The sequence below is a fragment of the Pan troglodytes genome, chromosome 8 (genome assembly GCF_028858775.2).
Source record: "Pan troglodytes isolate AG18354 chromosome 8, NHGRI_mPanTro3-v2.0_pri, whole genome shotgun sequence".
In the NCBI taxonomy this organism is placed as follows: domain Eukaryota; kingdom Metazoa; phylum Chordata; class Mammalia; order Primates; family Hominidae; genus Pan; species Pan troglodytes.
In genome coordinates, this window is record NC_072406.2 from 25,942,527 (window position 1) to 25,968,099 (window position 25,573).

A 25,573-nucleotide genomic window follows, 5' to 3' on the forward strand; every position below is an offset into this window, starting at 1 on the left:
CGAGATAGACTGGCGAATGGTGGGTTCCCCGCTCCCCTCCCAGCCAGGGTTGGGGTGCATGGCCCACGGCCCAAGGGTGCCCAATGGTGGACAGCAATTAAGTTTCTCTCCCTGTTGGAGGAACCCATTTGTATAAGATTAAGAGGTATTTTCCCCAGGCATCTTTCCAACCCTGCATTTTAAACTATTTTTTCCTTTTCTCTACCCTGTCAGCATTTAACTTTTAAGTGAGAGGTTTTTTTTCCTTTTTGAAGACATTTTACTAGGCCAGGAATAAGGATGGCTGTTTATATTCTCTGTAAAGTTTTAATTATAAAAAAGGATTTGTGAGGTTGGTCTTAAGCTGTAGCCAGTCTGGTGGGCTTTGCATGACTTTCTGTATGGTGAGTAGCAAACCTTGCTGCGGGCCTCCATCTTGTTTTAGGGAGCATGACCTGTAACCACGTGGCAATGTTTTGTCTTAGCCTCCACCATTTTACAATGGCGGCTGGGTTCAATCCTTGCTTAGGGAATAAGTCCTTTCTGGTTTGATATCTGCATGACCTGTTGCTGATTCTCTTCCCCTCTAAGAACCGCCTTTTATCTTCCTTTCTCTGAGCACCTGGGACATCACCTTTAGCAAAGTTTGAAAGCCAGAAATATTGGCCACTTGGCACGGCTAGTTGGGTAATAAGGCAGTTAAAAGGTTTTTCTCAAAGAGCACTCAGCTTAATTAAAAGTGGATATCCAAGTTATAAGTATATTTAAAAGGTCTTTATGTTTTTTGTTTGTTTGTTTTCTTGGATCTCTTTGCTGGAAAAGGGCTTTTTCTCAGTAGACTGAATTATTTTTCTCCATTTTGCCTTGTCACTCTTAATGTATGCATGAGAGGCCCTAAGATAACTTCTGGGGGCATGGGACTCCTTGGGAAAAACAGACAAGGTGCCACTAACCCCGTTTTGGGAAGAAACCTGTTTTTTCTCATGGAACCCCGGGAATTAAATGCAGATGTATCCCTCTCAAAATCTGTTTTTGCCTCCTAGTCATGCCTATTTTATTAGGCCTTAAAAGCTGCATGTTTTTCTGGCCCTGTCTCTTAAAGGGCACCACCCGGAAGCCAATAATCCAATTAGGAGATTGGCAGATGAAAAATTTCACAGCTACTGCATTTTCTTCTGCCTGTGTAGTTAAATATGTGTCATGTATGTGATGTCTATAAAAAAGAGCTCTACTTCATTGACTTAAAAGACGATAAGCACTTGAATCAAATATTTTTTAAAAGGGAAGATAAAAGCTGTGGTACCTTTCAGTTCACATGACTTTAATCCTCGAGAAATAAAAGCAGCCTTAAAGATTATTGGTAAAATGCAGATGTCATCAAAATGTAAATAGGTGATCTAAATTATGCAGGTCAGATATTAGGTTTGCTAAATGTTTTAAGGTTATAAACTGCCTTTTTTGGTTTTTGAGAACAGTTTGACTTGCCTGCTTCACAACTGGTGAGGCCTACAGACATATGGAATAAACCACACCCTTAATTATGCTGGAAGGAGTCAAACCTTGGCTGCGACTTGTACGTAATTATAACAACTTACTAGGTTCTACATAAAAGTTAAAAATTGCTGGGAGTTACCATTATAACATGTAATTGAAACTACTGGAAATAGATTTACATGTGAGGTGTATAAGAACAGTAAGATGTGTTTTTAGCAAAAGATGATAAGAAGGTGTAGAAATGTAAATTCTTTCCTAGGCTTGAAGGATTGTTTTGAATTAGATAAGCTAAAGCTGAAGGTTTAATCAAATGATGAAAGGAGTATAAAAATTAATCTTGGCCGGGTGTGGTGGCTCACGCCTGTAATCCCAGCACTTTGGGAGGCCGAGGCAGGCGGATCACCTGAGGTTGGGAGTTCGAGACCAGCCTGCCAACATGGAGAAACTCCATCTCCACTAAAAATACAAAATTAGCTGGGCGTGGTGGCACATGCCTGTAATCCCAGCTACTCGGGAGGCTGAGGCAGGAGAAGCACTTGAACCCGGGAGGCAGAGGTTGCGGTGAGCCGAGATTGTGCCATTGCACTCCAGCCTGGGCAACAAAGAGTGAAACTCTGCCTCAAAAAAAAAATAATAATAATCTTGCAAAAGAAATTCCATGTGTGAACATATTAACTAAATTCAAATGGTTATTATATGGTCTTCTATAAATTCAGCATTGAAATAAAAGCACAGCAAGGTACTCTTAAGGCACTAATCTGCTCTTTAGCAAAATTTGTAAAAGGTTATAAAAGGTTTTTTGCTTTTTTAAAATTTCTGAGTCATCATTTTGGCAAAATAAATAATTTATGGCAATCTCGAATTGTATTTCATAACATCAAGTGTTTTAAATTTCTAACACATAACAGACTTCCCAAAATCAAACTTCAGTTTCAAAATTGTCTTTCCTGATGCCTGGCTTTTTGGATGCTACAGAGGGCCCCTGGAGTATCCAAAAGAGAGGGGAACAGGATTATTTGACATGTTTAAGCACATCGGATTGCCAAAATGATGTTTAATCTTCAGGTTAGATTTTAGAGAATTATATTAATATATGTTCCAAAATTGTATGGGATGTCTAAAATTCTAATGTCTGAGTATACGCTATCAATCATAATTAAGGTTATTAAGTTATTGTAAACCACGGAGATAACCAAATTTATTTGTCAATCATGTTTCTGACTATAACTACCCTGGACATTTTATTATTTACAGATAATTGTCTTATTTTGATCCTCTTCAAAAGATGGTTTATAACCAGCTATAGAACTTTGACAGGTGCTCTGAAATGCAGGTTTCTGATAACTTTGGAGATTGTGACATTATTCCAAAGGAAAAACATACAGGACTCATGAAAAGATGAAATGTTTATGAATATAAAGCAAAACAAGAGTTAACTGAATGGTCTAAACTAATACAAAACTGAAGTAATCTTTTTGACTTTTGCTTGAAATATTGCTGATCCTTGTTTTGTTTTTCAGAGTCAAGCAAACTTATTTTGAGCTATTTACAGCCTTTAATCATTGAGTAAGGTATACTCCTGTGAACAAAATTTGGAGTATATTTGTCTCTGTCTCTCTGCCTGGCTTCTCCAGAATTTGGAAACTAGTTGTGAGTATTCTTAATTTATGGCCATATAGTTGTTTGCATCAGTGCAATAAGAATCCATTTTCTTTTGCAACAGCACACAATTGGAGAAACTGGTTGCAACAAGACACAATTGGAGAAACTGGTTGCTTTACTGAGGCTTTGACTGGAAGGGTATGCTTCCCTTTAAGGAGTCAAGCTTGACTTGCAGAGTCAATAAAGCCCCATAGGAGAAACTGGCCTCATATCTTCATACACAGTCCCCATACAGGGTTCCTAACCTGCGGTAGGTAAAGAATGTCACTTTCCAACAGACCCAGGGACCATATCCCTTGAAACCTCAAGAAGAGAGGAGTTTGCCCAACTCATCGGTATTTGAGGATACAAACCCATGACTAGGCTCAGCTTTAAAAGGTCTTATTTGAGATTCTCTGTGGAACAAAGTTCCATGAAAGCCGATCTAAAAGGCCTATGTAGAAATAATTGTTCTTGCTGCACTTTATGCAAATAATCGGGCCAAGTATAAGACTAAAGTCTATTTTGCAAACAACTCAGTCCTATCATGATTTGTTTTTAACAAAAATGAAGACTAGAGAAAGAGAAATAATGTTTCAAAACTTGTCATTAGGTTCTAGATTCATTCATTGTTTTTAACTTTTTGCCTACATTTTAGACAAACCCTGCTTGTTCCTGTGAACCAAACAGCAATCTCTGGCTGCAGCTCAGAAAAAAACAAAAGGGATGGGTGATGTAAAAATCTGGATCAGTATTCTCCTTCTGAGCAATTATCCTGCAAATCCTTCCAGGTGATGAAAATAAATAGGATGCCCACCACCCAGAGGTTTCCTTTTTGGGAAAGTAAGACAAAGGGAGCTAACCAAAGCCAAGCCCCATGCGTCCAAATCTTAGCAAGCATAACTATAGCCACCAGTCATCTGGGGGTGTCACAAGACATCCTTTTCTCTCCCTGGTTGGAGAAGAACTCAATTCCACCGCTTCATCTCAGCATTCAGCTTATAATAAGGAGTCCACGCAACCCCCCTCAAGACGTATTTTTGTCCCAAATTCAATTCCAAACTTCAGCTCAAAGCCCTAGGAAAGAAAACTGGATCTGAGGAATCCAGAGACAGATGATAATGGAGGTTAAAAGACATAGCACAGGTGAGCATGACTAATTCCTGCTGCTTAAGCCAAGCTTCCCATTACAGGGATAAAGGTCATGCTAGTATCCACGGCATAAATGAGGTCTAGGGAATTCACAGGCTACTGACAGCAGGGGAGACAGGGCGTATGTGGGTAAGAGTGGATATTCCCACCCCTTAGGCCCTCCTTTTAACATGGGTGAAAGCCACTTTGACACCCATAGGTGGCACCCTGTTGTGGCTGCCAGGACTTGGGGATACAAGGACAGAGGAAAGAAAGAGGAATGCCTCACTTTCCGTCCCTCACGTACTCTGGGTGTTTGCTAGTAAGAGAAAGGAACCAGGGATGCCTGCTCCCTTCTTTCTGGATGGGTAGCCATTCATCTTCAGTCTGTATCTCTTTTGAATGCCTCCTGAACCCCTGGGACTCCTCTAAAAAACACCTTCTTTTTCCTTTTTTTTTCCTCTGTCCTCTCTTCAGTGATATATAATGGTGTCTCTGTACTATGAGACGCTCCCTTCAGATGCATCCTCCAAACTGGGAAGAGTTAATTTCCTAAACCTTAGGCTGGTTGGTTTAGTACTGGGCTCAGGAGAAGGGAACCCAGAAGTCCAAATGCTGGCAAAAGGGTAGTTTCATTTTTTATTTTTTTAACCAGTTGGGCTTTTGGCCTCCCCTCCCACTTTGCAAACCAGTAAAAGGCCTTGGGATTTTTTGAGCTGTCCTTACTGTAACCTCCTTGTTTCATTTTGATATATGTTTCCTAATAACCCAGTTGTCTATTCTCGCCTTCAGGCTATCAAACTCCAAATGATCATGCAACCAGAGCCTCGGACGATGGCCTTTTCTGCTGGGGATACTTAGATAAGCCTCTGAGGGAGATCTGACTGCTGTTTTCCCCCAAAACAGTGCCCCCTGTTAGCAGAAAGCAGTTGACTTCGGTCATCATCCTTATCCTTACCTTATTCTAACCGCCGTTGGATGTACTTCTTTAGAGGGGGGAATGAGACAGCCAAATGCCTAGGCAGATATAAAGGTGTCCCCAGAGAATCTCCGACCCACCCCACAAGTGTTTACATCAGATGCTTCTGTACAGATGAGGGAAAATGCCCAGGGCCTCATCTGAGCCTGCTCACATGTGCACTGGGAGAATGGGGTGGAGCCACAGGCAGGGGGAGGAGCCTGGCTCTTCAGTTCCTGTGTGGTGGCCTGGGATTCAACCTGTGAGGTGGTAGGCCTGTTAATAGGACTCCATCTCACTTTGCTGAGTTTTTTTCTTTTTTTTTCCTTTTGCCCAACAAAATGCTGCTCTGCCCACCCTTCAATGTGTCCACATGTCTAAAGTCTCCTGGTCATGTGACATGAACCCAGTTGTAGCTGAACTAAGGAGCAAAATTCTGCAACAATGATGCCTTAAAGATATTTCTGCCTGCACAATCATTTCTTTTCTTTTCTTTTTTTTGAGACAGAGTCTCACTCTGTCACCCAGGCTGGAGTGCAGTGGCATGACCTCGGTTCACTGCAACCTCCACCTCCTGGGTTCAAGCGATTCTCCTGCCTCAGCCTCCCAAGCAGCTGGGATTACAGGCATATGCCACCACGCCTGGCTAATTTTTATATTTTTAGTAGAGACGAGTTTCACCATGTTGGTCAGGCTGGTCTTGAACTCCTGACCTCTAATGATCCACCTGCCTTGACCTCCCAAAGTGCTGGGATTACAGGCATGAGCCACTATCCCTGGCCACACAATCATTTCACTTAGGAGTTTTATAACTTGCAATAGTTGCTAAGAAAAATAGCATTTTACCGGGGCAAACTATGGTAGATTCTTAGTCTTCTCTTTGGTGGTGGCCTCTGTGATCTCTTTGGAATAGCTCAAGAATGCTGTCTTTTGGTCTTCCTTCTTGGAATGTCTCAGGACAGGTGACATAGGACACTGAGCTGGAAGAACACACATGCACAGACACAGGGAACTGTTTTCTAAACCCAGGTGTCATTCCTGCTCTGAAAGCAGCTTCTAAATGGAGCAGACAAATCCAACTGGAGCAGGAGTAACCGCATCCCCTTCCATCTTTCACCGTATTAGATAAATACTTTTTTTTTTTGAGACAGGATCTCACTCTGTCACCCAGGCTGGAGTGCAGTGGTACGATCATGGCTCACTGAAACCTCCCCCTCCTAGGCTCAAGCAATCTTCCCACCTCAGCCTCCTGAGTAGCTAGGAGGCTACAGCTATAACTACAAGCACCTGCCACCACGTTCGGCTAATTTTTTGTAGAGACAGGGTTTCTCAATGTTGCCTAGGCTGGTCTCCAACTCGTGAGCTCAAGCAGTCCTCCCATGCCAGCTTCCCTAGGTGCTGGGATTACAGGCATGAGCCACCATGGCCTGCCCAAGACATTTTTTTTTAACGAGAGATTTTAAAAGCTTAGCAATGAGGCCAGGCGCGGTGGCTCACGCCTGTAATCCCAGCACTTTGGGAGGCCGAGGCGGGCGGATCACGAGGTCAGGAGATCGAGACCATCCTGGCTAACACGGTGAAACCCCGTCTCTACTAAAAAATACAAAAAATTAGCCGGGCGTGGTAGCGGGCGCCTGTAGTCCCAGCTACTCGGGAGGCTGAGGCAGGAGAATGGCGTGAACCCGGGAGGCGGAGCTTGCAGTGAGCCGAGATCGCGCCACTGCACTCCAGCCTGGGCGACAGAGCGAGACTCCGTCTCAAAAAAAAAAAAAAAAAAAAAAAAAAAAAAAAAAAAAAAGCTTAGCAATGAGAGAATAAACCCAACAGGTCTACCATTCCAACTCACCTTTGCTTTTTTCTTTTCTCCCCTTCCACAGTAGGAGGTATCCTCTCTCAGTACCTAAAGCTTTGATGTCACCTCCTCTAACAGGTACACCATGCAGTGTAGATCATTCCAAGTCTTTGTAAGCACTAAGTTATAGTCTCTTGAAGAATTCCATTGAACTGGTTCCAGAGTTGGTGTCTCTTTTCTAATCCTCCAATTATATGATAATCACTTGAAATTCAAGTCACTTGTTACTAGGATTGCAAGAAACAGAGGAATCAAATATATATATATATATATATATATATTTTGAGACAGAGTTTCATCCCTGTTGCCCAGGCTGGAGTGCGATGGCATGATCTCAGCTCACTGCAACCTCTGCCTCCCGGGTTCAAGCAATTCTCCTGCCTCAGCCTCCCGAGTAGCTGGGATTACAGGCATGCACCACCACATCCCGGCTAATTTTTTGTTTTTTTTTTTTTAGTAGAGACGGGGTTTTTCCATGTTGGTCAGGCTGGTCTCGAACTCCCGACTTCAGGTGATCCGCCCACCTCGACCTCCCAAAGTGCTGGGATTACAGGCGTGAGCCACCACGACCGGTGGAATCAAATCTTTTCTTCTGGAGTTCTTTTAATGCCTTTAATCCAAGGTCCCAGCTCTCATGCTCACTTGAACTAACTCTCCCTCCCCCTCCCCCTCTCCCACTCCCTCAGCTTTTATAGATTTTTCTACAATACTTTCTCCTTACCCTTGTTAAAGCATTTGTTATCACTTCCATCCTTTACTGTTTAATCTTTCTCATAAGCACAAATACGCGTGCACACACATACACACACTCACATGAGTTCCCCGTGCCGGCTGCAAGTCTGGGTGCTGTTTTACTCAGCTATCTACGTTGGACCTGTGTTCCTGTTATTCCACAATATTACCACATTCCAGGAGGAGAAACCATTTTATTGTCTATTTCTTATTTTGATCCACATATCACATTAAAATGGAGCAAAAGAAAGGGTCTCAAACAGACAACATGAGTGCCTTCTTTAAGATGCTGGCCCTATAGAAATAGATTTCATGTTTTCCAAAGAGGACCCGGTACAGCCCAGCCGCGGCCAGTCACTTGGCGCCATCTGCTGGACATGGACAAACAATCGTAGGCGGGGAACATCAGAACTGACGCATAGGTGCCCACTGCAAACCTGGCTCCCTGATGAACCAAAGGTTTCCCACTGAAACGAGACTTTATATCCCTTTATAACAAATCATCTCTCCAACTTCTTATCAATATCTCAGAAGCTAGGGAGTCTTTTCCACTATGGTTTTCCTATTTCCTCTGCTGGTGCATAAAGTGCCTTTGCTTTGTTTAACAAGCAATAAACAATTTTTTGTTTTGCATGTCACTGTATCCCCGGCTTCCTGCATAGTGACTGGCACATGTAGGAGCTCCAAAATCGGTGGGTTTTTTTGTTTCTTTGGCTTTTAAATGAAATAATAAGTGATTGATATCTGAGTTGGGGAAGATGACACACAGATATTCCTATTTTCATCAGATAGGTTTGTTTTTTTGTTTTTTGTTTTTTTTTTCTAGACATCCCAGCCTGGGTAGGTGGGTAATGGTTTAGAAGCTCCTAAGGATGAACCTCTTCCCACCGCTAAAGTATTGAATCTGCTAAAAATAAGGGAGGAAACACTAATAAATAAATAAATAAACCAGGAAAAAACCCTTGTGGGGAGGGGAGACAGGAAGGAATAAAGACTTTGCAGTATAGATTCTCCATGGAACCTGGCCTAGAATTGGATGAGCCTTCAATGCTCAATATACTTTTCAAAAATTGATGATTAACCGATTTACTCAGTGCAATGGTTAATTTTATGTATCGATGTGGGTAGGCGCACGGGCATGGTGGCTCCACGCCTGTAATCCCAGCACTTGCAGTGGCCAAGGTGAGCGGATCACTTGAGGTCAGGAGTTCGAGACCAGCCTGGCCAACATGGCGAAACTCTGTCTCTACTAAAAAAATAAAATAAAATAAAATAAAAATAGCCAGGCATCGTGGCGTGTGCCTGTAATCCCAGATATCCAGAAGGCTGAGGCAGGAGAATTGCTTGAACCTGGGAGGCAGAGGTTGCAATGAGCCAAGATTGTGCCAGTGCACTCCAGCCTGGGTGACAGACCAAGACCCTATCTTAAAACAAACAAACAAACAAACAAAAAAACCTAAAATAATAGGGAAGCAGGTATCAGGGAAATAGGGAAGCAAAGGAGGCAGGTCTCGATGGCTAACTCAGTATGGGCAGAAGAGTCAAAGCTGCCTCCAAATTTCTAACTTAGCAAATGGGCAAATGTTGATGGCTGGAATTAAAACGAAAAATAGAGAGGATAAAGCAATTCAGCCAAAAGTAATACATTTAGGATTGTTGTCAGAGGCATTCAAACCAGAGCAACTCCATCTTGGGTGAGGACTAGGAAAAATGAGGCTGGGACTTGCTGGGCTGCCCTCCCCGAAAGTGAGATATTCCTAGCCTCTGGATGTTTGTGGCTAAGGAAACAGATTGATAACCTTTACTAAACAGACCCAGACGTAGGAGTGTCCTGTGTAGAAAGCAAAAAGTTTCTTCCTCAAAGTTTCCCTTGTTAAAGAATAAATCATAAGTGTTAGAAGTAATAGTTCCTTTTAAAGACTAACTTCCTTCAAGCCTCCTTGCTTTGTGCTAATAACTCTTTGTTAAGCCCTATGCTATGTAGCTGTTAAACGTGCTCACAGGCACATAGTACATTCTATGTCCTTGTACTTTAACCAAGATATCTGTGCGGGAGGTGCTCACAGGCATGTCCCAGCTCGCAGCCTATGCCCCTTCCTTATTTGGGAATGTTATTACTTTTCTAAGTCCTTTCGTGACCAACTTCCTCCTTTCCCTTGTTCTCCATTGCTTTTACCTATTTAGAGAAGTTTTAAATTGTCAGCTAATCGGGTTCAGTTTATATTGTAAGGTCTGGCTCCAGCCAATGGAGACAGGACAGAGTAGCAGGGACAAGCTGCGTAAGGGATAAAAATTGCTTCCCATTCCCTTTGAAAACTGGCACAAGAGAGGGATGCCCTCTCTCACCACTCCTACTCAACATAGTGTTGGAAGTTCTGGCCAGGGCAATCAGGCAGGAGAAAGAAATAAAGGGTATTCAATTAGGAAAAGAGGAAATCAAATTGTCCCTGTTTGCAGATGACATAATTGTATATTTAGAAAACCCCATCGTCTCAGCCCAAAATCTCCTTAAGCTGATAAGCAACTTCAGCAAAGTCTCAGGATACAAAATCAAGTGCAAAAATCACAAGCATTCCTAAACACCAATAACAGACAAACAGAGAGCCAAATCATGAGTCAACTCCCATTCACAATTGCTTCAAAGAGAATAAAATACCTAGGAATCCAACTTACAAGGGATGTGAAGGACCTCTTCAAGGAGAACTACAAACCACTGCTCAGTGAAATAAAAGAGGACACAAACAAACGGAAGAACATTCCATGCTCATGGATAGGAAGAATCAATATTGTGAAAATGGCCATACTGCCCAAGGTAATTTATAGATTCAATGCCATCCCCATCAAGCTACCAATGACTTTCTTCACAGAATTGGAAAAAACTACTTTAAAGTTCATATGGAACCAAAAAAGAGCCGCATTACCAAGACAATCCTAAGCCAAAAGAACAAAGCTGGAGGCATCACGCTACCTGACTTCAAACTATACTACAAGGCTACAGTAACCAAAACAGCATGGTACTGGTACCAAAAGAGAGATATAGACCAATGGAACACAACAGAGTCCTCAGAAATGATACCACACATCTACAATCATCTGATCTTTGACAAACCTGACAAAAACAAGCAATGGGGAAAGGATTCCCTATTTAATAAATGATGCTGGGAAAACTGGCTAGCCGTATGTAGAAAGCTGAAAACTGGATCCCTTCCTTACACCTTGTACAAAAATAAATTCAAAATGGATTAAAGACTTAAATGTTAGACCTAAAACCATAAAAACCCTAGAAGAAAACCTAGGCAATACCATTCAGGACATAGGCATGGGCAAGGACTTCATGTCTAAAACACCAAAAGCAATGGCAACAAAACCCAAAATTGACAAATGGGATCTAAGTAAACTAAAGAGCTTCTCACAGCAAAAGAAATTATCATGAGAGTGAACAGGCAACCTACAGAATGGAAGAAAATTTTTACAATCTACCCATCTGACAAAGGGCTAATATCCAGAATCTACAAAGAACTTAAACAAATTTATAAGAAAAAAGCAAACAGCCCCATCAAAAAGTGGGCAAAGGATATAAACAGACACTTCTCAAAAGAAGACATTTATGCAGCCAACAGACACATGAAAAAATGCTCATCATCACTGGCCATCAGATAAATGCAAATCAAAACCACAATGAGATACCATCTCACACCAGTTAGAATGGCGATCATTAAAAAGTCAGGAAACAACAGGTGCTGGAGGGGATGTGGAGAAATAGGAAAATTTTTATACTGTTGGTGGGACTGTAAACTAGTTCAACCATTGTGGAAGACAGTGTGGCAATTCCTCAAGGATCTAGAACTAGAAATACCATTTAACCAAGCAATCCCATTACTGGGTACATACCCAAAGGATTGTAAATTATACTACTATAAAGACACATGCACACATATGTTTATTGCGGCACTATTCACAATAACAAAGACTTGGAACCAACCCAAATGTCCATCAATGATAGACTGGATTAAGAAAATGTGGCACACATACACCCTGGAATACTATGCAGCCATAAAAACGGATGAGTTCATGTCCTTTGTAGGGACATGGATGAAGCTGGAAACCATCATTCTGAGCAAACTATCGCAAGGACAGAAAACCAAACACCACATGTTCTCACTCATAGGTGGGAACTGAACAATGAGAACACTTGGACATAGGGTGGGGAACATCACACACCGGGGCCTGTCGTGGGGTGGGGGGAGGTGGGGAGGGATAGCATTAGGAGAAATACCTAATGTAAATGGCAAGTTAATGGGTGCAGCACACCAACATGGCACATGTATACATATATAACTAATCTGCACATTGTGCACATGTACCCTAGAACTTAAAGTATAATAATAATTTTAAAAAAATTGCTTCCCTTCTTTATTCAGGTGTGTTGTCACCATTATTCCATCTGTGAGGAGCACCCTTTCTGCAGAAAGTAAAATTACCTTGCTGAGAAAACTTTTTGTCTAAATGCTGATTTTTCCTTATGGTACCAAGGAACAAGCATTCTGTTTTTGAATAAACATTTTACATATAACAAAATGGCACATACAGGGATACATTCCCCTCCGGGGGTGGCCTCTAGTCCTCTCTCATGAGGAGGCGCGCGTTGTGGTGGCCTTAGGGGTAAGGAATCGAGACCCACCTGGTGTGATGAATAAACCCGGACTCTCAGCAACGCAGAAAGAAACTGGCCGCGACCTGGAGTAAAGGATCCTCACATACCACGTGGACCGGGTGACCTCATGCATGAGCCAAGGAAGGAAACACTGGAGGAGCCAGTAAAGCATTCCTTAGTCAGGACTAAAGCGGGGCCATAAAGCATTCCTTGGTTGGGACACATACCAAGGTAAGAGAAACAGCAGGAGCGGTAAAGCATTCCTTAGGTCAGGACTGAGAAAAGAAAAGCCGCGGGGTTGGGGGGAGGATGGGGGTGGCAGTGAAGTATTCCTTAGACAGGATGTCTTAGAGGTTAAAAAGAGGTGAAAAATCCCCATTAGGGGAAGATTAAACATCACACAAACCTCGAGTAGTAAAAAGGATATTCAAAACTTCCCTTTCCCCTCTTCTCAGGGGAAGAAAGAGGCTAAGCTCCACTCCCACTGCCACTCCCTAGGAAAAGGGGGAGGAGAAGAGAGAGCAGCAGCATGGGTGGCTGGCAGAGGCAGGGAAGACCAGCAGAGAGAGAAAAAGGCAGAGACAGAAAGCAAAAATCTTTCGGCAAAGTTCCAAAGTTCTCTAGACGAGGTTAAAAAAAGAAAAAAAAAAAAGAAAGGGAACTCAAGAATGCAAAGAGAAAGAAGGCAAGGTCGGTACTTTAAAGAAGAAGGTCAAAGAAAGTGCTATAAGGGCTGTGGATGTAAAGATAAGGAGGAAAGACAAGGGGGGGCCCTCTGGCCCAGGGTTAACGACTCAAACAACTTGAACCTGGCATCTGCCAAGCCTCTGGGCCGATGGCAGCCCTGGGCCCAGACTGCAGCCGCGCAGATCCCACCCAGCCCAAGAGACTGAGTGTAAGGGAGAGAGGAAACAGAGGATGGCAAAGAGAGAGAGAGAGAGCGAGACCGAGCAAATGAAAGAGAGATAGAGGGAGAGAATAAGTGACAGAGAGACGGAAAGAGACAAAGATCAGAGAAAGACACAGAAGGTAAGACTAGGAAGAGAAATAGTGTAAAAGGAAGTCACAAAGTTAAAGCATGTCAAAGATTGTCTGTGAAAGCCATAAAAAAAGTTATAAAAGAGAATTTATGCAAGAAATATTGTATAATTGAAAAGTAATTAGGCCTCCTGAATGTAAAACTATTAAAGGAACAGTTTATGTGCAAGGTATATAAGGAAAATAAAATATACTTTTAGTAAAAGGATTATAAGGAGGCATAAGAATATCGATTTTTACCTACATTAAAAGGTTAAAAAAAGGTGCTAAAGAAAATTCAAAAGAAAAATAAATATTGCTAAGCCAAAGGGAAATATTATCCAACCCCTTATAAAGAAAATCTTATTCCAACTGCATCAAAGAACCCATTAGGGGCCCTCCAGCACAGAGTTAATACCAACAAGTTTCCACCTCCAGCGGCTCCTAGACAGTCCAGGGTACAAGCCAGCAGGGGGACCTAGCCACGGACAGACACTTCCTGTGTCAGGGAGAGGGCCAGGCGGTCGTTAGACAGCACAGCCCAACCCAAGGCCAGAGGCCAGACAGTGGGGGCTTGGGCAGGAGCAAAGTCTAGGGGTGGCCAGGTGAGTCACAAGGCCCCTCATCCCCAAGGCCGCAACGCACAGGGGCGATGAGGGCCACAGAGAGGCCGAGACCTTGAGAGAGGGGCAGGGCCACCAGGTCCCCTAGGCAACACTAAGTAGGGATGGGGCAGGAGGCATCACCATGGGGCTTAAGCCCCAAGATATGCAAAGTCCTAACAAAATAAGAAGCCCCAAAGGGTCCCTCAGAAACAACATAAGTAAACATTTTTAAAAAAGGAAATTTCTCAGCAAGAAGACACTAGGAACTATAAAGTCAAAAAAAAAAATACCTATAGGTTGCCTTACTTACATTCCACTGCTGATGTCCCCACATTTAAAACAAAAGCTCAGTTTCTCAGAAATTATATACTTGGTTTATCTTCCACTTTCCCTTCCCTCAGAACTAAGTCTTTTAGCACAGGTGCCACCCCTAGAATCTCCAGTACACCAGCACCAGCCTGGAAACCACATCCTCATCAAAGGTCAGAAAGAAGAAAAACTTGAGCCAGCCTGGGAAGGACCCTACCTTGTGCTGCTAACCACTGAGACTGCCGTTCACACAGCAGAAAAGGATGGACACATCATACCTGCGTCAAGAAAGCATCATCACCATCAGAGTCATGGGCCATTGTTCCAGGGTCAAGCCCTACCAAGTTAAAGCTACGAAAACTTAATCTATCTTTTCTTTTTATTTTCTTCCCTTTAACTACTCTCCATCTCATTAAGGTAACTAAATCTAACTCACCTCAAGTTATTACTTTTAATGCCTGTTTAGTTATCACTCCTCCCAGACACAATGACAAGACCAAAGTCTCTATAGTAAAAGTAAAAAACCTAAGGCAAACAAGAACAATTGAGACAAGGTATCAGGATGTAAATGCCTGGCTAAAATGGATTAAATATTCCACCTGCACTCTAAATAAATGCAATCGTTACGCTTGTGTGCGTGGTAGGCCAGAGGTCCAGGTTGTCCCCTTTCCACTCAGATAATCCTCTAATCGACAAGACATGGACTGCATGGTAGCTCTTTTTCAAAATCCTACAGCCTGTGACAGTGAACTGTGCCAAAATCTCTCTGCTATTTCCTAAAATGCAGTACCCTGCGGGTCAGCCCCCGAGGGCCATCCAGCCTTGTAGGGACCAGCCCTACAGGGTCTGTGGGTCTTTCACCCTGTGTGCAGAGACAAGAGATCATAGAAATAAAGACACAAGACAAAGTGATAGAAGAAAAGACAGCTGGGCCCAGGGGACCACTACCACCAAGATGCTGAGACTGATAGTGACCCCAAATGCCAGGCTGTGCTGTTATTTATTGGATACAAGACAAGGGGGCAGGGTAAGGAGTGTGAGCCATCTCCAATGATAGGTAAGGTCACGTGGGTCACATGTCCACTGGACAGGGAGCCCTTCCCTGTTTGGCAGCCAAGGCAGAGAGAGAGGACACAGCTTACACCATTATTTCTGCATATCAGAGACTTTTAGTACTTTCACTAATTCTGCTACTGCTATCTAGAAGGCAGAGCCAGGTATACAGGGTGGAACATGAAAGTGGACCAGGAGCGTGACCGCTGAAGCACAGCATCACAGGGAGACGTTTAGGCCTCTGGATGGCTGCGGGCAGGCCTGTCTGATGTCAGGCCTTCCACAAGAGGTGGTGGAGCAGAGTCTTCTCTAACTCCCCTGGGGAAAGGGAGACTCCCTTTCCCGGTTTGCTAAGTAACGGGTGCCCTCCCTAGGCACTGACATTACTGCTAGACCAAGGTCAGCTAAGTAACGGTTGCCTTCCCAGGCACTGGTGTTACCGCTAGACCAAGGAGCCCTCTAGTGGCCCTATCCAGGCATGACAGAGGGCTCACACTTGTCTTCTGGTCACTTCTCACTGTGCCCCTTCAGCTCCTATCTCTGTATGGCCTGGTTTTTCCTAGGTTATAATTGTAGAACAGAGATTATTATAATAGTGGAATAAAGAGTAATGCTACAAACTAATGATTAATAATGTTCATATATAATCATATCTATATTCTATTTCTAGTACAACTATTCCTCTTCTATGTATTTTCTTTATTATACTGGAACAGCTTGTGCCCTCGGTCTCTTGCCTCGGCACCTGTATGGCTTGCTGCCCACACAGCCTCCATCTTTCAAGACCAATTTTACCTCATGTCTCCAACGACAAGGGGAAAATTTGGCGTTCCTTGGAGACTTAACAAGCAGTGAGTTCAGGCACTTCCAAGAGCTGACCCATCAGTCCACCGTTATTCATCACCAAGCAGATGTATGGTAGTATTGCAGAGGACCTTTACTGGACATTCTGCCAAACAATTAGAGCAGTACTTGCACTCTAGTTCAATTGGCTATCCCTTTTACCCTGGCATTTCATCAACCAGAAAAGCTTTTTCTTTTAAAAACTCAAGCAAAATAGCTAGAACAAGACTTGTTAAGAAAGTTTGCAGAGGAAAAAACTATAAAATCAAGAGGAGGGAACCGTAGAAAGTAAAAAGTTTCCCCTTCACAGTTTCCCTTCTTGTTAAAGAATAAATCATAAGTGTTAGAAATAATAGTTTCTTTTAAAGACTAACTTCCTTCAAGCTTCCTTGATTTGTGCTAATAACTCTTTGTTAAGCCCTATGCTATGTAGCTGTTAAACGTGCTCACAGGCACATAGTACATTCTATGTCCTTGTACTTTAACCAAGATATCTGTGCGGGAGGTGCTCACAGGCATGTCCCAGCTCGCAGCCTATGCCCCTTCCTTATTTGGGAATGTTATTACTTTTCTAAGTCCTTTCGTGACCAACTTCCTCCTTTCCCTTGTTCTCCATTGCTTTTACCTATTTAGAGAAGTTTTAAATTGTCAGCTAATCGGGTTCAGTTTATATTGTAAGGTCTGGCTCCAGCCAATGGAGACAGGACAGAGTAGCAGGGACAAGCTGCGTAAAGGATAAAAATTGCTTCCCTCCTTTATTCAGGTGTGCTCTTGCCATTTTTCCATCTGCGAGGAGCACCCTTTCTGCAGAAAGTAAAATAACCTTGCTGAGAAAACTTTTCGTCTAAATGCTGATTTTTTTTCCTTATGGTACCAAGGAACAAGCATTCTGTTTCTGAATAAACATTTTATATATAACATCCTGATATCCCAATATCTTGAGAACAGAAGCATTCCTAATTTTGCTTTAAAGATAGTAATATCGATTCTTGCAAGATATAGTCATTAAGAAAATTAATCCTTTATCACAAACCCTTGTAGCAGAGCACATCTCCCCATAATCTTCTTTATCCTATGTAAATGAGTATTATACCTAGGGTGGACATGTTTCTTCTCCTGCCTTCGGGAATGCCCTACCCTGTCTATGGAGTAGCCATCTTTCACCACTCTACTTTCTTTTTTTTTTTTTTGAGACAGCATTTCACTCTTGTTGCCCAGGCTGGAATGCAATGGCACAATCTCTGCTCACCACAACCTCCTCCGCCTCTCGGGTTCAAGCAATTCTCATGCCTCAGCCTCTCAAGTAGCTGAGATTACAGGGATGCACCACCACGCCTGGCTAATTTTATATTTTTAATAGAGACGGGGTTTCCCCATGTTGGTCAGTCTGGTCTCGAACTCCTGACCTTAGGTGATCCGCCCGCCTCGGCCTCCCAAAGTGCTGGGATTACAGGCATGAGTCACCGTGCCCGGCCCCACTTTACTTTCTTAATAAACTTGCTTTTGCTTTGCACTGCGGACTCACCCTGAATTCTTTCTTGCACGAGATCCAATAACCCTCTCTTGGGGTCTAGATCGGGACTCCTTTCCAGTAACATTGTGAGATCCTGATTTTGAGATGCCCAAAAAGTTGCCAGCCATCAGTGGATTACAGAGGTCTGAAGATGTGGGGAGGAGGTGAGCAAAGCCATGAGAAGGAGTGAGATTGTCTAGGGAGAGGAAGGAGAGCACAGTATGGGTGCAGGGGCCAGGCTTGTGTGGACACATCTGGAAAATGCTAGAGCACCCCATTAGCAGGTGACGTTCCCCAACAGAAAAGTCACCCCCTCCAACCAAGCCTTTGTCAGTCACATACAAAAAAGTTTTAAATCTCTCATCTGCCTTTCTCTGGTTTCACACTTGTTCAGAACCCAGGCAGGGAAGAAGAGAACTATTTTCTGAGGCCCCCTGAAGATCCTGACAACAAAGAGAATAGTTGAAGTGTCAATATCCTTCCTTCCAGAAAGTGTTCTGGCTTCCAGGCAAACTGCCACCACCACCCCAGCAACCTGAGATCAAGGCACTGGAGTCTGCCTAGCAAGCCCAGGTCCCAGCCCCAGCCAAGGGAATATTGAGTGAGCGTGCTGTTGTGTGCGCACCCCAGAAACTTTACGACTCTGTCACTAAAGGGAGCCACTCCAGTGGTTCTTCCCAAAGAAGTCAGCTTCAAGATGACTCAGTGTCCCCATGCCAGAAATAGAAATGGCTGGCAACTTTCACATGTCAGTTTCTTCTGCTAACAACAATTCCACACCCTGTTACATGCCCATTGAATTTAACAACGGGAGGTCCTTAGCGATTTTGGACACAGCAGATGGATTTTCAGTCCAAAGCATTCAGGAAGCACTGAAATCCGTGCCCCCATCCCCACTCCCGTTCTGGGGCTTTGTAATGCATATCAGCATATTGAAGACCATGGAAAGCAGTCTCCAACATTTTGTTTAACTCAAACTTTTTGATCCATAATCCTCCCTCCTTTCCAGGCAGAAAACTTTCAAATATTCCATAAAACATCAGAAATTCAAGGGACCATGTGGCCAGGCACAGTGGCTCCTACTTATAATCCCAGCACTTTGGGAGGCCAAGGCGGGCAGATCACCTGAGGTCAGGAGTTTGAGACAAGCCTGGCCAACATGGCGAAAACCCATCTCTACTAAAAACACAAAAATTAGCCAGGTGTGGTGGCAGATGCCTGTAATCCCAGCTACTCGGGAGGCTGAGGCAGGAGAATCACTTGAATCCGGGAGCTGGGGGTTGCAGTGAGCCAAGATTGTGCAGCTGCACTCCAGCCTGGGTGACAGAGAGAGACTCCCTCTTAAAAAAAAAAGAAAAGAAAAAAGAAAGAAATTCAAGAAACCAAGTATATATTGAAGAAATTTGGATGAAAAGATAATTAATTAGAAAAAGTGGTCATAAAGGGAAAAGATGAACCAAGAGAGGCCTTGTTATTTAGTGATTATTTTTAGATTGGTAGAAACTTCCATATGTTTTTAGGCCTAGGGAAGCAGGAAAGATGGCGCATATGAGAAACAGAATAATTCATGGAGCAAGGCCCTTAGGGGATTTATAATCAAGTAGCTTTTACTTGGTAAATACTTCTTATATGAATAATAAATGAAAGGAAGTGAAACCCAAAATTTGTAAGTTTCAAATGCAAAGTAGATGAATAATCATTCTTTTGAGATATTTCCAAAGTTAGCATAACAATTCCAAGTCATTGAGTAAATATTCTCATCAATATTTAAGATTTAAGGCAATTGTTTGGAATATTTTGGGAGTTATGAATAAAACTCTGAATCCTCTCTGCAAAAGGTTTCTTTCTTTTTTTTTTTTTTTTTTTTTTGAGATGGAGTCTTGCTCTGTCACCCAGGCTGAAGTGCAGTGGCACAATCTCAGCTCACCGCAACCTCCGCCTCCCGGTTCTCCTGCCTCAGCCTCCCCAGCAGCTGGGACTACAGGCACATGCCACCACGCCCCACTAATTTTTTGTATTTTTAGTAGAGACGGGGTTTCACCGTGTTAGCCAGGATGGTCTCGATCTCCTGACCTCGTGATCCGCCTGCCTCAGCCTCCCAAAGTGCTAGGATTACAGGCATGAGCCCCCACGCCCGGCCTCTGTAAAAGGTTTCTACGATGAGTTTCAGGGAATTCAATCCTAGTTTTCAAATTTGCCACCAAAGCTGTGGTTGGTCCAGGGGGTCAGGAAGTGGCACCTGCCACCCAGAGGTGAGTAAAATGCAGAAAACCACTGCCAATAGTCCCAGATGCCTACAAGCCCTGGGCTAATAACAGTTAAGGAAACATGAAAGGGGCTGCAGATTCATCTGTTGGAAGCCCACACACCTGTTGCAGCCTCAGCTTTTCAAACCTGGCACAGACACATCTTCTCAGTTGTATCCTAAAGCCTGTTGGCAAAGGCATTTCAGAAATATAGTCCCTAGGCTTCTAAGGCCTAAGATACAGAGAAGAGCATAAAAGGTGCTAGGAACAAGGCCGGGCATGGTGGCTCACGCCTGTAATCCCAGCACTTTGGAAGGCCAAGGCGGGTGGATCACCTGAGGTCGGGAATTCGAGACCAGCCTGACCAACATGGAGAAACCCAGTCTCTACTAAAAATACAAAATTAGCCAGGCATGGTGGTGCATGCCTGTAATCCCAGCTACTCGGGAGGCTGAGGCAGGAGAATTGCTTGAACCCAGGAGGTAGAGGTTGCGGTGAGCTGAGATTGCGCCATTGCACTCCAGCCTGGGCAACAAGAGCGAAACTCCATCTCAAAAAAAAAAAAAAAATGGTGCTAGGAACAGTGCTGACGATATCTGGCCCACCCTCTTTGCCCCTCTCCCTTCTCCATGTCCACTCCTCTTAGCAGTGCACCTTATAACAGAAGACCAGATAGAAGGCTAAAAACCAGCACAAGAGAAGTCTGGACCCTGGAAATGGGTGGGTGAGATCGAAGTACAGAAGGGCTATGGAAGTCTGGGGAAAAACAGGAGGTCCTAAGGGGTAGAAGTTTTCCTCCCTACTATAAAAGGATAAGCTATGTTGGGGCAAGAAGTATCATCTAAGGTCAGTGGAGAAACTGGCGCAGAGAGCTAGGAGCATAGAGAAGCCATAGCCGCCGCTTTCCTGTGTACTCTGCAATGGGCTGGAATGCTTTTCTACAGCCTGAAGGTAAGAGATCTACAAGGTTGGTGCACTAGCAATTGTGGTCCTCCAGACTTTGGATGTGCTCACATTAGGAACCTTTTGGCAAGGACTTCACGGATAGCATTGCAAGCTGAGGATCTGTATAAAATGATCAGATCCAGGATTCCACTAGTTGGTAAAAAGTCTTTGTGTGCGTTTGAGAAAGGAGTTACTTCCTTGGGAAGACGCAGCTTCACACCAAAGTGCATGACTTGGCATGCTTCAGCCTGCATTCATCCCCTTGGGGATGCAGTGAACAGCCTGCACAACTGTACACAGCCGCCCCAGTCAAATCCTAGCAAAAGACTAATCTACAGTAAATTTATGTTAGCAAACTTAGATACAAGAATTTTGACTCACCATTGAGTCATTGTAAAAGTAGTGTTGGTTTTAGTTATCATTAAAAAGACTCAACAATTTAGAAATAATGTTGAGAAGGATAAAAAAAATTTACATGCTGCTCTAAAGATAGAAAGAATCTAATTCTATTGGAGAGCTGTAACTCTTAGAATAAATGAAAAGGAAACGTGAATTGAGCAAACCAGTGTTGATAAACACAAGAAAGGGACGTCATAAAATGACATCGCCCCAAATCCAGCAGAGTCAATATCATCAAACTATAATTAGCACAAGTCTCCAAGGAGCATGAATCATATTGAGAAATAGGTTTTTGATCTTGAAAAGTAATATGAGAACTAGAGATGAAAACTAAGCTGTAGATGGCACACTGCAAAAAATTGAGGCTACCGAGGGAATGGAATGAGACAGGCTGCCGCTCACCTGCCTGCCCTGTCTCCAAAAGCACAGGCAAAAGAAGCAAATGAGGCGTTAAGCAGCATTAAGGAGACAAGATGGAAAGGAGGAAAGCATTTTTTAAAAATTAACTGAATATTAGCTGGGCGCAGTGGCTCACGCCTGTAATCCCAGCACTTCGGGAGGCCAAGGCAGGAGGATCACCTGAGGTCAGGAGTTCGAGACCAGCCTGGCCAATATAGTGAAACCTACTAAAAATACCAAAATTAGTCAGGTATGGTGGTGGGCACCTGTAGCTACTCAGGAGGGTGAGGCAGGAGAATCACTTGAACCCGAGAGGCAAAGGTTGTAGTGAGCTAAGATCGTGCCACTGCACTCTAGCCTGGGTAACAGAGTGAGACTGTCTCAAAAAAATGAAAAGAAGAAAGAAATATTAACTGGATATTGAGATATATGTAGAACAGGTCTATGACAAATTCCCTCCTCAAATTCTCCAGGTTCTGATTCAGATCCAAAAACTACACAGCAGACCATATAAAATACATCTTAGAACTTACAGATAGTGGCCGACTCTTTAGAAAGAGTCGTCTTAAAGTAGTAACTTTATTTGTTTAACACTTATTTATGAATATTTATAAATGAACACATGAATATTTGTAAGTGAACACTTATTTATGAATATTTGTAAGTGAACATTTATTTATAAGTTTAACACTTATTACGAATTCTTTATATGAATCATATAAAGAATGCAAGTAAACAACTTAGTACTATTGTTATATTCTTTGAAGTTGCTGGGACTATTGTCCCATCACTTGATTAGAGTCTTCAATTCTCAAACTTGCTTTTCTGTCCCCATTCCTCGGGGTACTCTGGCCCCGGACACCTTCAATGCCCTCTCCTTCCTGATACTTTTCCTCACTTGACTTCGGGGACGTTGCTCTCTCCTAGTTACGCTTTCTCTTATCTGGATGCTCCCTCTTCTCTCCTCTCCAACTTTTTATTTTCTTTCAGCACCCCCCCTTAAATTGGAGGAATTCTCTAGAATTCAGCCATTTTTTTAAAATTTAAATTTTAATTTTTTTATTTCCAAAGGTTATTGGGGAGCAGGTGGTGTTTGGTTACAGGGGTAAGTTTTTTACTGGTGGTTTGTGAGATTTTGGTGCACCCATCACCTGAGCAGTGGACACTGCACCCAATTTGTAGCGTTTTATCCCTCACCCCCCTCCCACCCTTTCTCCGTGAGTTCCCAAAGTCCATTGTGTCATTCTTACGCCATTGCATCCTCACTGCTGTGAGTGAGAACATACGATGTTTGGTTTTCCATGCCTGAGTTACTTCACTTAGAATAATAGTCTCCAATCTCATCCAGGTTGCTGCAAATACCATTAATTCATTCCTTTTTATGGCTGAGTAGTATTCCATTAGATATATAGATATATCACCGTTTCTTTCCTTTTTTGTGTGTCAGAGTCTCGTTCTGTCACCAGGCTGGAGTGCGGTGGTGCGATCTCAGCTCACTGCAATCTCCACCACCTAGGTTCAAGCGAGTCCCCTGCCTCAGCCTCCCAAGCAGCTAGGACTACAGGTGTGTGCCACCATGCCCGGCTAATTTATTTTGTATTTTAGGAGAGACGGGGTTTCACCATGTTGGCCAGATTGTCTTGATCTCCTGACCTCGTTATCCACCTGCCTTGGCCTCCCAAAGTGCTAGGATTACAGGTTTGAGCCACCGCACCCGGCCATACCATTTCTTTATCCACTCATTGATTGATGGGCATTTGGGTTGGTTCCACAATTGCAAATTGTGCTAGAATTCAGCCCTTTTAGAGGAGGTCTCTGAGAAGGACTAAGTCCATATTTCCAAGCTTAATCTCTATCCTGAGGTTCAGGCCCATTTTTCCAAATAGGTGTGGACCTCTTCATTCACCTATCCCACAAGTAATGCAAGTTACTCAGAACTAATCTCCTTCCCCCAGGGCAGCTGCCTGTCCTGGGTTTCTCATCTGCTAGGGTCTAAATGTTTGTGTCCTCCCAAAATCCATAGATTGAAATCCTCACCCGCAGGTGAGGGTATTAGGAGGTGTTATTAGTCAGGGTTCTCTAGAGGGACAGAAGTAAAAGGACAGATGCATATACTGAAGGGAGTTTATTAAGGAGAATTGACTCACACGATCACAGGGTGAAGTCCCACGACAGGCTGTCTGGAAGCTGAGGAGCAAGGAAGCCAGTAGTGGCTCAGTCCAAGTCCCAAAGCCTCAAAAGTAGGGAAGCTGACAGTGCAGCCTTCAGTCTGTGGCCAAAAGCCTGAGAGCCCCCAGCAAACCACTGCAGTAAGTCCTAGAGTTCAAGGGCCGAAGAACTTGGAGTCTGATGTTCAAGGGCAGGAAGCATCCAGCACAGGAGAAAGATGAAGGCTGGAAGACTCAGCAAGTCTGCCCTTCCACCTTCTTCTGCCTGCTTTTTCTAGCCTCACTGGCAACCAGCTGGATGGTGCCCACCCAGACTGAGGGTGGGCCTGCCTCTCCCAGTCCACTGAAGCAAATCTTAATATCCTCTGGCAACCCACTCACAGACATATCCAGAAACAATATTTTGCATCCTTCAATCTGATCAAGTTGACACTCAATATTAGCCATCACAGGAGGTGAAGCCTTTTGGGGGGTGATTAGGTCATGAGAGGAGAGCCCTCACAAATGAGATTAGTGCCCTCATGAAAGAGACCCCAGAGAGCTGCATCACCCCTTCCACCACGTGAGGACACTGCAAGATGATGTCTATGAACCAGGAGGCAGGCCCTCACCAGACACTGCCCGTGCCTTGATCTTGGACTTTCCAGCCTCCAGAACTGTGAGAAATCAATTTCTATTTATAAGCCACTCTGTTTATGGTATTTTGTTATAACAGCCAGGATGGACAAAAACACCATCTCAGCTAATACTGCTACCCTCCATTCAGTCGCCCAACGCAGAAAAGTTCGCCTTCAACAACTCCCTTCATCTCCTCAGCTACATCTCATCATCCTAAAGTTCTCTCCCCTCCATCTGCATAAAAGCTTCCAAGCGTAACCCCTTTTAAATAACAGAGTCAAATACATAACCTTTTTTGTAGCCATGATGGAAGTTCCCTAAGTGTCTGATTTCAAGCTTACTGAGAAAAGCCCAATCCAAAAAAAAAAAAATTCCTCCTTGCTGGCAGATCCCTGAAATCCCTTTGGCAGACAAGGTTTTTATTGCAGAATTAGAAATAATCGTAAATGCCAGAGGCTCTGGAAAGATGCCACCTGAAATTGAAAGGACACCAAAGTGTCAATGTTGTGTCATACAGCCTTGCAGTGAAAAGGGCTGATGGTGGGAGGAGGGGGGAGGGTGGCAGATAAGAGCAAAGAAGAAAGAGTGCAGGGTGCAGATAGCTGCAGCAAAGGTGGTGGAGGGGGGCACACTGTGAACATACAAAGAAAGTTCGCTTGAGCCAACCAAGCCAGAATCAACTAAAATATACTTTTGTGCTGAAGGTGAATTAAACAATTCGTGAGTATGGGAACCAAGGTAGACAGGAAATCATTTTATAAAAAGATTCACAGAGACTCTTCTCTTGTTTCTACAATAAACAGAATGGAGCCACTTCCCAGAATTATAATAAGACACAGTGAATGGGAAAGTTCTAAATTTATGTAAGATCGGCTTTTGAAGTCTCTGAAATCATTGCGATGGGAAGTACTGCCTAAGTGCTTCCAAGTTTACTAACAGATCTTCCTCTAGGAGTTTTCACAGCCAACCCTTCAAAACTTGGCCACCTTTGCCGTAATAGTCCATGAATATCCAATT

The 25,573-nt window shown here is 43.4% G+C and overlaps 1 protein-coding gene across 2 annotated transcripts in view; it reads right to left on the reverse strand.

The window, feature by feature from the left end:
- CCDC3 (coiled-coil domain containing 3) overlaps nucleotides 1–25,573 on the reverse strand; it is a 203,556-nt gene that overhangs the window by 170,859 nt on the left and 7,124 nt on the right. Inside the window, exons 1-2 of one of the 2 annotated variants that reach the window (XM_063781403.1) lie at nucleotides 12,469–12,879; nucleotides 7,050–7,282 (exon numbers count right to left, since the gene is read on the reverse strand). The gene's annotated coding sequence lies outside the window, so the exon portion shown is untranslated. Of the gene's footprint in view, nucleotides 1–7,049; nucleotides 7,283–12,468; nucleotides 12,880–25,573 lie in introns of those variants that run through there. The other variant, XM_063781402.1, reaches the window with a different exon arrangement.